General features: G+C 36.1%; 1 protein-coding gene and 1 pseudogene across 3 annotated transcripts in view; both read left to right on the forward strand.

Annotated features, from left to right (window-relative positions):
- Positions 1 to 13,107, forward strand: part of UMAD1 (UBAP1-MVB12-associated (UMA) domain containing 1) — a 250,859-nt gene that overhangs the window by 102,252 nt on the left and 135,500 nt on the right. The window lies entirely within an intron of this gene.
- Positions 1,221 to 2,766, forward strand: LOC132524738 (protein transport protein Sec61 subunit alpha-like; annotated as a pseudogene).

The following is a 13,107-nucleotide window of genomic DNA, read 5'->3' on the forward strand; positions in this document are numbered from 1 at the left end:
TAATGAGTGATATGAAAGAAAAGGATGCTATGAGAGAGAATTCACAAGGGGGAACTAATTTAGGGTAGGAGGTGGCTCAGGAAGTGATATTTGTGCTGAAACTTGAACGATGAATCAGAGTTAGCTGGGCAAGAAGTGGAGGAAAGCGTTCCAGGTAGAGGAAACAGCATGTGCAAAAGCCCTGAGGCAGTAAGGATTCTGGCTTACTGGAAGAACTGAAAGAAGACCAGTATCACTGAAGTACAGAGGGGAGCAAAAACCTGGGATGAAATTGGATAGGAACAGGCAGGTCAGAATATACAAGGTTTGGCAGTTTGAATTTTGACCTGAAGTGCAAGGGGAAATTATTGAAGGAGTTTTAATCAGAGAAATGATAGTATCTGTTTTTTGTTTGTTTGTCTTAATTTAAAGACCTCACTGGTCTTTAAATTAAAGAGGAGAATCTGTAGGATATGGCCTAGAGCAATAATAAATAGTCCAGGCAAGAGGTAGTGGTCACTTGGACTAGAGTAGTGACAGTAGAAATGGAGAGAAGTGGGCACATTTAGAATGTATTTGGGGATATGGTGGTGGATTATATATGGGGGCAAGGAGGTTCCCTAGAATTAAATAAGTGTCTGATGGCATGAGCCATAGGGTGGAGGATATAGAAGTCTAGAGAAGGAACAGGTTTGGGGGAAACATCAAGAGTTCAGTTTTTAGACAAAGTAACTTTTATGTAATAATGGAGGTTTTTTGTAGAGGTTTGGGCTTACAGTATAAATCTGGGGATTATCAGGGTGCAGATGGTATTTACATCTTTGTGAATGAATGTGATCACCTAGGGAGGGAATGTTGAGAAAGAGAGCCCAGGACCTGGCCCTAGGGAGCTCTAAAACCTAGACCTTGAGTAGAATAGGAGACGTTCACAGATGGACTGAGAAAGAACAGCCAGAGAGTCAAGAGGAAAATACTGAGGAGAAAGGGTGTTGGGAAAGCTAAGAGAAAAGTGTTTCAGTAAGAATTAGACCCATTCTTGTGTAGTTGGAGTAAGCTTACATTACCTTTATAATTATATATGTATGTACATCTATATTTTTTTCCATAAAAAATGCCTTTTTAATGTATTGGTGGGGCTGGCCGGAGCGTGTCGGGAGCAGGTACCGAGGCCCAAGCTGCGGGACCCTAGCGAAGGATGTGCCGAGGTCGCTGGGCCCCACCGGGTGGCCCTAGCTGCCGCCATGGGCATCACATTTTTAGAAGTTATCAAACCTTTCTGTGCAGTTCTACCAGAAATTCAGAAACCTGAAAGGCAAATCCAATTTAGAGAGAGAAGGTACTATGGACTGCTATAACTCTTTTCATCTTCTTAGTATGTTGTCAGATACCACTATTTGGAATCATGTCATCAGATTCTGCAGATCCTTTCTACTGGATGAGAGTTATTTTTGCATTCAACAGAGGAACTTTAATGGAATTGGGTATCTCCCCAGTTGTAACATCTGGTTTGATTATGCAGTTGTTAGCTGAAGCCAAAATCATTGAAGTTGGAGATATACCCAAAGACAGAGCCCTATTCAGTGGAGCCCCAAAACTATCTGGTATGATCATTACGATTGGGCAAGCCATTGTGTATGTCATGACGGACCTGTACGGGGATACCGCTGAAATGGGTGCTGGAATCTGTCTCCTTATCATCATTCACTTGTTTGTTGCTGGTTTGATTGTGCTGCTGTTAGATGAGCTGCTACAGAAGGGTTATGACTTGGGGTCTGGGATTTCCCTCTTTATTGCCACCAACATCTGTGAAACCATTGTCTGGAAGGCCTTTAGTCCCACTACCATTAACAGTGGCAGAGGTACTGAGTTTGAGGGTGCAGTCATAGCTGTCTTTTATTTACTGGCCACCAGGACAGACACAGGTCAAGCTCTAATGGAGGCTTTCAGTCATCAGAATTTACCCAATCTCATGAACCTCATTGCTACAGTTTTCGTGTTTGCTGTTATATATTTTCAGGGATTTCGTGTGGATCTGCCCATTAAGTCGTCCCAGTACTGAGGGCAGTACAGCAGCTACCCCAAGCTCTTCTACACCTCCAACATCCCCATCATCCAAACTGTATGTTATTTCCCAGATGCTGTCAGTTTGATTTTTAGTAAATTTACCAGGCAACTGTTTAGTAAATTTACCAGGACCATGGACTGATGTCAGTTGGGAAGGATCTGCTTGTTCTTACCCAGTGGGGGGCCTTTGTTACTACCTTTCTCCTCCTGAGTCCATGGGCGCCATATTTGAGGATCCTGTCCATGTGGTTGTTTATAGCATCTTCATGTTGGGATCATGTGCATTCTTTTCTAAGATGTGGATAGTGGTGTCTGGTTCCTCAGCCAAAGATGTAGCTGAACAGCTTAAAGAACAGCAAATCGTAATGAGAGGCCACAGGGATACCTCTATGGTTCATGAGCTTAATAGGTGCATCCCCATAGCAGCTGCGTTCGGCAACTTGTGCCTCGGCGCCCTGTCCGTGTTGGCTGACTTCCTCGGGGCCATCGGCTCGGGCACTGGAATTCTGCTTGCAGTCACTATTATTTATCAGTATTTTGAAGTATTTGTTAAAGAACAGGCTGAAGTTGGCGGGATGGGTGCTTTGTTTTTCTAAATGTTCCAGTATTTCTTTTTGTGTGTGTGAAAGGGAAAATATTTTGACACACTGTTTTTGTCAGATAATGCCGGCTCCCCTTTTCTCCTCTCACAGTTTGTTTTCAAGTGCTGACCGTCTCATTCCTGAAATGGGCACGGAGCTAAGCCTGTATTCAGCATTACTACCAGCTGCCTTAACACTGAAGTTTACATTATTCATTAAAAAACGTACATGCAGTGTTGCCTGTGATGCTGGAAACCAATGTACCTGCCTTGCCATGTTCAGTTGTGACGGTGAGATGGTGACGTGGATCAGTTTTGCACACAACATTCAAGACACTCAATATTCCTCCCACTTGTTTAAAAATAAATGTAATTCAGATTGCCAAAAAAAAAAAGAAATGTATTGGTATCCAAAAAAGAAACCTCACTATAACTTATAAATGAAATTAACCAGTGAGATGACCTTGGAGGAGCTCTCTTTTGGAGTAATTTTTTCAAATGTACAGCTATAAAAGACATGTTCAAATACATGTACAAGATACATACAGAGTGGGAAATATACAACATGCAGAATCCAAGTAGAAATTGTTTTTATAAAATTAGCATCCTGTTGTCCATGTATTATTACATGCCTCTGCTGGTTGGATTAATAGGACTTTAAGAAATATAAATGTTAAGGTTGAGTTTAATTTAGTTTTGATTTCTTGTTTGTTCTGATGTGTCAAACTTGGAAAAGTAGGGATTGCTCTGCCTAAGTATGATTTCCCCTTCGTAGCTGGGTAATATAGCTTTACCAGTCAGACTTCAGGAATATGTCTGGTATTCCCCGAGCCTTTTTACAGTTGCAACAGCTGATGCTACTGAATTATTTTAGCAAATGATAGAATGTTTACTTGTAGAAGAAAGAATGGTGTAATGGAAAGAGCATGGACTTGGATTCAATTCTAGTTCGAATTCTTACTCCTGCACATTTGCACAGCCTACTTAATCTCTTCATCCTTAGTTTTCTCATGTATGAAGTGGCTATACATAATGAATACCTACTGCACAAAATTTTTGCGAGGACTAAATGAAATCAAGTATGTAAAATGCAGAAGAAAATGTCTTTCACAAAGTGTGCACTTAATAAATGTATTGGTTTTTTTTGTTAAGTTTATAAAAAATATGGTTTCTGGAGTCTCCTGGCCCTTGCATCCAATGTGCATCAGTCACGATTAACATTTATTTTTCATCACAGAAAATGAGATTTTCACCATGTATAATATTATTTATGTTTATAAATATAAAAAAATTTAAAAATCAAGGCATAACTCATATCAGTATTTGTTACTCTGTTTCTCAAGATGCCTTTTCTAAGTGACAACTTCTTAGAGGATTAATTCTTTTAATTAATGAGCCTAACATTTAGAACCAAAATTTTTAGGTAAAGTGATTTTCAGGATTGTCAAGTGAAAAGAATGTAAGTATGAGTAATCACAGATTTGAAATTCTGTATTCATTTATCTGAAATAAGCTTGATTGACGACAGAGTTACTATTGTTTGATGCTTTAATTTTTTTCATCTCCGATATTGATGTTTTATTTCATATAAAACGGCACTATGGTAGAACATTTGCTCTTCTTTCTGTCGTAATAGACTTGCTTTAAACTAAACCCATCAAAGTGCTATACATTCAAATGCAATCATGTTTAAGTAATAATTCTCAGTGTATTTGAAAAGACTTGCACAGAAATATTTATTGTAAAGCACATGGCTTTTACAGTGCGTGCACTAGGCTGTTTTTGCTTGGTCTGTATTTATGTCTGTGTATCTACATTCCTGTTGAAATCTGAAAGAGGTGCTGTATATTTAAGTATTCAGTTAGTCACATCAAGGTGCATTTCTGTTTAAGTATCTGTGTAGAATTGGATTAGAAGCAACACAATCAGATTTGGCTGGTGAGCCAAAATGAAATGTATATAAATTCACTTTTTTACAAATAAGTTGCTCTAAAATCAAAGTAGGAGAATAAATGTAGTGTGAAATGTTACGCAAAATACAGGCACAGCATAATTAGCAAAGGTTAGTAGAAATGCTATTTGTTAAAACCTGAAGTGTAACAGTCAGTTTCCTCATTACAGGAAATAGCAAAGCAGTTAACAAACATCATCTGTCAAAAACAGTGTTAAGGCAGGTTAAGAACCACAAATATACGAAGTTTATAAGTTGTAAAACTGAAATGGAAATGCATTTGTTTTTAATATCTTTTACAAATTTTTTAAATGTTATACTGATTGATTTATTCAATAAAATTTCCAAAATCATGTTAATACTTCCTTTATCTATGGTCTGATAAAATATTTTAGTTGTGGGATTTTCCTACTTTGGACAAAGTGCTTCTACTGAAGGAAGAATCTACTCATAATTAAAACTGGGGAAAGTAAGTTATTTTTTTCCATTCTGCACTTTCTTAAAATTATTGTGGTAAAATATATATAACATAAAAGTTTCCATTTTAACCATTTTAAATGTACAATTTAGTGGTATTAATTACATTTACAATGTTGTGAAACCATCACCACTGTCTATTTCCAAAAGTCTTTCATCACCCTAAACAGAAACTATATTTTTAATAAAGTCTTTATTCAGATATAATTCATATACTATAAAATTAACTTACTTAAAGTGTACAATTCAATGGCTTTTAACATATTCACAGAGTAGAGCACTCGTTGTGTAGTTTTACAGGCAACTGTAGAACCTTTTCATCACTTCAGAAAGAAACTCTGTACCCAGTAGCAGTTACTTTTCATTTTCCCCAAACTTTCTGACTCTATAGATTTCCATTTTCTGGACATTTCACATAGTGAAATCATACAATATATTTGATCTTTTCTGACTGGCTTATTTTACTTCTTTTGTGGCTGGGTCCTTTACTTCTTTTACTTTTCAAGGTTCATCCACGTTGGAACATGTATTATTATTCCATTCTTTTTTATTGCCGAATAATATTCCATTGTATGGCTATACCATATTTTGTTTATTCATTCATCAGTTAATAGACATTCAGATTATATCTACTTTTTGGCTAATATTAATAATGCTGCTGTGAATATTTGTGTACAGGTTTTTGAGTATATATGTTTTCATTTCTCTTGGGTATATACCAAGGAGTGGAATTGCTGAGTCATATGGTAACTCTATGTTTAATCATTTGAAAAACTCCAGACTGTTTTGCAAAGGGACTGGCCCATTTTACAGTCCTAAGTGCAGTGTGTGCAAGTTCCAATTTCTCAATATCCTGGCCAATACTAATTGTTACTGTCTGTTTTTTCTTGTTTAATTAATTTTTATTGGAGTATACTTGCTTTACAGTGTTGTGATAGTTTCTGCTGTACAGCAAAGTGAATCAGCTATACATATGCATATATCCCCTCTTTTTTGGATTTCCTTCCCGTTTAGGTCACCACAGAGCATCGAGTAGGGTTCCCTGTACTATACAGTAGGTTCTCAGTAGTTATCTATTTTATACATAATAGTGTATATATGTCAATCCCAATCTCCCAATTCATCCTGTCCCCCCTTCTCCCCCCGTTATCCATACATCCATTCTCTATGTCTGTGTCTCTATTTCTGCTTTGCAAATAAGTTCATCTGTATCATTTTTCTAGATTCTACATATAAGCAATGTATACGATATTTGTTTTCCTCTTTCTGACTTACTTCACTCTGTATGACAGCCTCTAGGTCCATCCGCATCTCTACAAATGACCCAATTTTGTTCCTTTATATGGCTGAGTAATATTCTATTGTATATATGTACCACATCTTCTTTATGCATTCTTCTGTTGATGGACATTTAGGTTGCTTCCACGCCCTGGCGATTGTAAATAGTGCTGCAGTGAACATTGGGGTGCATGTATCTTTTTGAATTATGGTTTTCTCCGGGTATATGCCCAGGAGTGGAATTGCTGGATCATATGGTAGTTTTGCTTTTAGTTTAGTTTTTTTTTTTTTTTTTTGTGGTACATGGGCCTCTCACTGTTGTGGCCTCTCCCGTTGTGGAGCATAGGCTCCGGACGCGCAGGCTCAGCGGCCATGGCTCAGGGGCCCAGCCGCTCTGTGGCATGTGGGATCTTCTCGGACCGGGGCACGAACCCATGTCCCCTGCACCGGCAGGCGGACTCTAAACCACTGCGCCACCAGGGAAGCCCATTTTTAGTTTTTTAAGGAGCCTCCATACTGTCTCCATAGTGGTTGTATCAATTTACATTCCCACCAACAGTTGTAGGAGTGTTCCCTTTTCTCCACACCCTCTCCAGCATTTATTGTTCATAGATTTTTTGATGGTGACCATTCTGACTGGTGTGAGGTGATACCTCACTGTAATTTTGTTTTGCATTTCTCTAATAATTAGTGATGTTGAGTATCTTTTCATGTGTTTTTTGGCCATCTGTATGTCTTCTTTGGAGAAATGTTTATTTAGGTCTTCTGCCCATTTTTGGATTGGGTTGTTTGTTTCTTTTTTGATATTGAGCTGCACGAGCTGCTTGTATATTTTGGAGATTAATCCCTTGTCAGTTGCTTCATTTGCAAATATTTTCTCCCATTCTGAGGGTTGTCTTTTCATCTTGTTTATTGTTTCCTTTGCTGTGCAAAAGCTTTTAAGTTTAATTAGGTCCCATTTGTTTATTTTTGTTTTTATTTTCATTACTCTAGGAGGTGGGTCAAAAAAGATCTTGCCTGTCTGTCTTTTTGATTGTAGTCATCCTAGTGGATATGGTGTAGTATCTTATTATGGCTTTGATTTGCATTTACCTGATGGCTAATGATTTGAGCATTTTTTCATGTGCTTTTTGGCCATTTGTATATTTTCATTGGACCGATGATTATTCAGATTTTTTCCTTATTTTTAACTTGGGTATTTATGTTTTTATTATTGAGTTATAAGAGTTCTTTATATATTCTAGATAAAAGTCTATCAGATATATGATTTGCAATTATTTTTTCCCATTCTGTAGGTTGTCTCATAAATCTTTCTTTTTGAGATTCTACTGCTTCTTTTTTCTGATTTCTAATTACATTGTGATGTTATTTTGAGAAATTCTGTTCTCCTTATGGGATGTACAGTGACAAACTGAGAAAGGTTATACTTTTATTACTCTGTGCCAAGAAAGTTCACTTTCTAATCCTGCACTCTGTGCTGTAGCATTCAGGAAGCATTTATTTTGGTCCCTGCTTATGTGCTGTACACTGGAACCAACCTCTGGGGGTATAAGGTGGAACTCATTCTTGGTAAGCCTACAGTCTAGTGGACAGGTCAGAAAAAGTTACGTTGTCAGGAAAAGCACTGTATCTTTACAAAGCAAGGAGAGTTTATTTTATTAGATTTATGATGTAAACTTACAAGTAGTGGAAGGAGACTTGAAAATCACTGAGTCTGTTTTACTTAATGATGTGTAAAACTAGTCTAGTGCAGTGATTTCCAACAAACGGTCTGTTTCCCCACATTTTCCACTGCCCCTCATCAGAGCTCCTGCTCAGTCTCTCTGAGCCCTGGAAGCTGATCATGCGGGCACATTATTTTTGTCATTTCCCAGGCTGTTATTCTCTCCTCTTTCTCAAGTCTTATCTAGAATCCAAGGCCTGCCTTAAGGCCCCTCATGACTGGTACGTTTATGATAACTGATGATCATTTCTTTCTCTGATTAGTATAGTACTTTCGAACTTTGTGTCTTAACTAATAGTCTCATGTTTGAATGCTTAGTTGCCCTCATAGCTTAATTGTACCATAGAGTTCAGACCATTTATTTCTTTGGGACACTACTCATGGAACCGGTTGGAATAAACATGATAAAAGCAAGAGTTTCTGTTCTAACTTGGTAAAATCATTTGGAAAAGTGATGGAGGGAAACATTCTCTGGGCAAAATCAGATAGCAATGAGTTAGCATATGCATTAGTTGACATAGTTAATTAAACAAGCTGTTATGTTGAGTTGAAGGCAAGGAAAATATACAGTCAGTTATATTTGAGGCTATTTAGCATGTTTCTTTTTTCTACCCCCAGATTTTTCATGGGATATGCAGTTTTAGTAGGTTAACTTGGAGCTCTCATATGTTTAAAGTTTTCCATTTCGCACATGTTGTCTAAATATGTGCACATAGTTTTTGCTTTTGCTACCAGCCTAATAAAAGCCTCTTGTGAATGCTTATCACCTTGTAAAGTAGTTACCAGAGCTACAGTAAAATTTGCCTGCAAGTGAAAAGGCTTTGACTTCCCTAGAGGGAGAATAAAAAACATATGAGACAAATAGCAGCAACTGAAATTATCTGGTGTAGAAAGTGGCAGAATGCCAACCAAATGCTCGGTCCCTAAAATGTTTAAAATTTTTATCTCAGCTCACTAAAAAGACCACCTTGTTTAAAGAACTTCAAACACAAACTTGGAAATGTCTCATTATTTTGGTACAAGTTACACAAACAATCCCCTTTTTTTTATTGCTATCTTCAAGGATTAAGGTCCTGTAGATTTAAAAGAATTTTTTTAAGATGTTTATATCCCTTCTTAAAAATGGAGTGTTTGTATATGTGTGTTGTGTGTGTGTAAATTGTTACTGAAAGTTATTGCCATGTTTTTGATACTTCATATATCTAATTAGAAATGGTGTTGATTGTTCAGTAGGCAAAGTGGCCTTCAAGTGCATGGTGAGAAATAGTAATGAGATACCTTCACTAGCCCGTAGGCCATGAGGACTCTTCCTAAATAATAGAGATGCAAGGGGTTGATAAATCGTACTATTGTTTTGGAGTTGCCTTGGGAGGATATTATGTAGTGATGCTTTGATGTCTGTCCTAGGGCAGAGGACAACTCTAGCCTTGCTTTGCTCAGAAGTATTGATATTTGTTTTGAAGTTATCATTTAGAAAAGTCACTCACCCTTTTTCCTTTATAACTCTTAAAATTCTTAGAAAAGCCCTAGTCCTAGAAAGCCCAGTTATTGTTTAATACATTTTATTTAATTAATAATCACTCTTATTTTTCTACAATTATTAATACTGTTCCATTTGTTGAATACTTTGTCTTACAGAGCATTTCATACATGCTACTTTATTTGATCCTTTCAGAAATCCCTAGAAGGAGGCAGAGCAAATGCCTTTTTCCTGGTTTATGGATGAGGAAAACTGAGGCTCAAAAATATCCAGTGACTTGGAAAGGTCACCAGGTAGTAGTAGATCATGGGGTTTTTTCCACGGCTCTACAGTGTTACTCAGAAAGCTTCAAATCTTGGGTTATTGTGATACTTAGCAATTATGAAATATATTTTTGCTCAGAAATAAAAAAATTCTTTTAACCAATTGAAACTGCCAGAAAGGCTGCCAGGGTAGTAACTCAAAACAGAGTGGAGACCGAAGGTTTTGGTCCTTTCATGTGAAGCGCTGAGCCCACTAGGTCAAGGTTTTGAGAAATGGGAAATCTTCATTGTTGCTTCCTGAGTTTATCTCTGAAACTGTTTCTCTCTATAACTGAAAATTCGGCTGTCATTATTTTCAGCTTAACAGGTAATTTTCCTTGAAGGAAAAGGAAAGTTTGCTGTGTTCTTGGAAGAAAGTAGAGAAATTAAATCTGAATCATTAAATTATTAGAGAATGTGCTGTTTCTGGGCCCAAAAATAGGAAAACAAAGTATAATCATCTAATAAGTCATTATATGTTTTATTGTATGCATTATGTTTTATTTTATATATAAAATTAAATATTTTATTTTATTTATGTTTTATTATATACTTGTTTATGTCATAAGGTGAAACCAAATTCTGTTCCATGGATTAGAACATAATATAAATTCAGTACCTATTTGTAAAATACAGATTTATAGAAATATTATGGAACTAATGATGACATTTTGATATTGCTGCTGCTACAGAACTAGATGACCAGTCCCAGAATTGCAATATGAATTAATCACTCAATCTCGTTAGAGCTGCTGTAAATTTTTTTAAAGGGAGCAGGTGAGATAGGACTTATCTTTGCCTTGGATTTATATTTATAGCAAAGTAATCAGCATTGTGCTGTGGCGGTATATTAATAATACAATCATAATGCTGATGCACCTATTTACCAAAGTTTGTGAAATATATTTTACCTTTTCGTAGCTGTTCAAATGCTATATATCATGTTGCTCTTCTGAAAATGGTAGTACATTTTAATATATGTTTAAGTTTTAAAAATTATTTTTAAAATTAAAAATTTAGGGAGAAGAATTATAATATTTATTAGTACAATAATACTTTGGGATTTAGCTCTGTCAGCCTAGAACCAGGCATGGCCATCAATGAATCTAACATCCAACTTCCTACACTCCAGATACCCCTTTGCATCCCATTTTATCGCTGTGCTAGAGACGTCCCATCATACGAGATTTTCCTCCATCCTTGGCTCCTCTTAAGTCAGTGTGATTACATTAATTTCTATATTTGCTTTTTTTTATTTGTTTTTCAAAAATTTCCCTTGCTAGCGCTTCTGAAAGTTCTAGCCTATAGCCTTTCCATTCTTGGTGTTGGTATTTTATAATAGATTTGAAGAAAAATTGTGTGGGATTCCAAGGAAAATATCTATCAATTACCTTTTTTTTGAAGTTAAAGTGAATGCTGTAACAATTCCACAGTAAATACAGTGAGATTTAATGTGTTAAATGAATTTAAATTGTTTTGACAATTTTTCTTGAAGGACTCTTTTCTGAGTTTTTATAATCTCACTTAAGTAAGAATATAAGGTGGTTTAATTACTTTCTAGCAGCACACACTCTAACAGCCAACATTCCAGGTTAAAGCTATGTGTCTTCTTTGGGTTTGAACTGTTTCCATTTAATCCAAGGGAAAATATTTGAGGGACATTAGTTGATGCATTTTCCAGAAATGGAAGTCGGTAAGTATTTTTTTCATAGCTTATAGAATATTTAGCAATTCGAGCCTTTAATATTTAATTTTGTAACATTCTCAGTACTGGCAGCAAAGGCTTCCTCCAGAAATAGTGAGAAATTATGTGAATTCCCTTCTTGGTATGTTTAGGAGGGCAAGTCATAAATCTTTAGCCTCATATTTTTCTAAAATAAAACCAGGCGTATATCTGCTCTGATCTAATATGCAGATGTAATGAAAATATTCACAGAGTAGTATATGTTAAGATTTTGAAAGTTCTCACAAAAGGTGGCATAAACTGAAACTGTTATTATGCAGAAATCTAAGCTGTAATTATTCTTTTCTGTGATAGTTTATCTAAGTTCTGTAAAAACTTTAATAACGTTAAGTACTAATGAAAGGACCTTGTGTGTCACATTTGCATTCATAAATATCCATGAAGGATCTCTTTCACCAATGTTATTCAATCTTAGTCCAGGACAAGGTCAGACATTGATTATGTTTGACAGTTTTAACAAAAGTGAATAGGGAAGATAGATTTTCTTAATTATATTCCTAGAATGGTGAGGGGCAACGATCTTTAATATGTAGTATAATATAGAAAGAGGAATGTTAATGGAGTAGAATAATGGTCAATTACAACAATAATAATAACTACTATTTAATGAGCATCTGCTAGATGCTGGGCCACATAATAGCTCTTTATGTGTGTTTTATATAATGGGATTTTAGAAAATATCTTAAGAAGTTCAGACAGCGTTATACCCATTTGCCCAAATACGGGAAATGAAGTTCCAAGAAATTAAATGATGTGCCTAAAGCTTCCCAGTCCATTTCACATACATCAGACTCTACTAGCCCAAGCTGCTTGTCAATGTTTGATTACCTGTGATCAGAGATAAAGGATTGATAATGTACAAGTTGTTTATTTGGCTCAGAATTGTGTTTGTGCTTTTAAATTTGAATTAACTGTCTTTGGCAGTTTGGAATTTACAACATAATGGGAGACAGTAAAACACTCAAATTAGTGTGCATATCTTGATTTTAGCTTCTCCGATCACTCTCATTTCATATTACATGTGATTCATATTGTTCTTATATTTAACAAACACATATGCAGCCCGAGTGTGTACCAGGCGCTGCTCTCAGTATTTATGAACACGAATTCATTTAATGCTCACAGCATCTCTATGGGGTATTATTTTATCCCTGTTTTACCGATGAGATAACTGAGGCACAGAGAAGTTCAGTGACTTGCTCAAAACCACGGGTAGAAAGTGGCTGAGCTGGGATTTGAACCCGGTCAGTTTGGCTCTTAAGAGTTCGTGTTCTTAACTATGTGTATTTTTCAGATTTGACAGAATTTGGTGAAAGCCATAACTAAAACCTAGTGCTGGACTTCCAAGAGTTAGAGGGTAAATGGAGATAATAAATAGTGTCAATAAAATATTTAAGAAGTAATGACCCCCAATAAGAGCTTGGGAATCTCTGTTAAAAATAAAAGATGAATTGTAAAGAGAAACTGAAAACAGCTTTAATTGTGGAAGAAGCCAGTTTTGACTGCTACTTTATAGATTGTTCAATGTT

Source organism: Lagenorhynchus albirostris, chromosome 8 (assembly GCF_949774975.1).
Source record: "Lagenorhynchus albirostris chromosome 8, mLagAlb1.1, whole genome shotgun sequence".
Lineage (NCBI taxonomy): Eukaryota > Metazoa > Chordata > Mammalia > Artiodactyla > Delphinidae > Lagenorhynchus > Lagenorhynchus albirostris.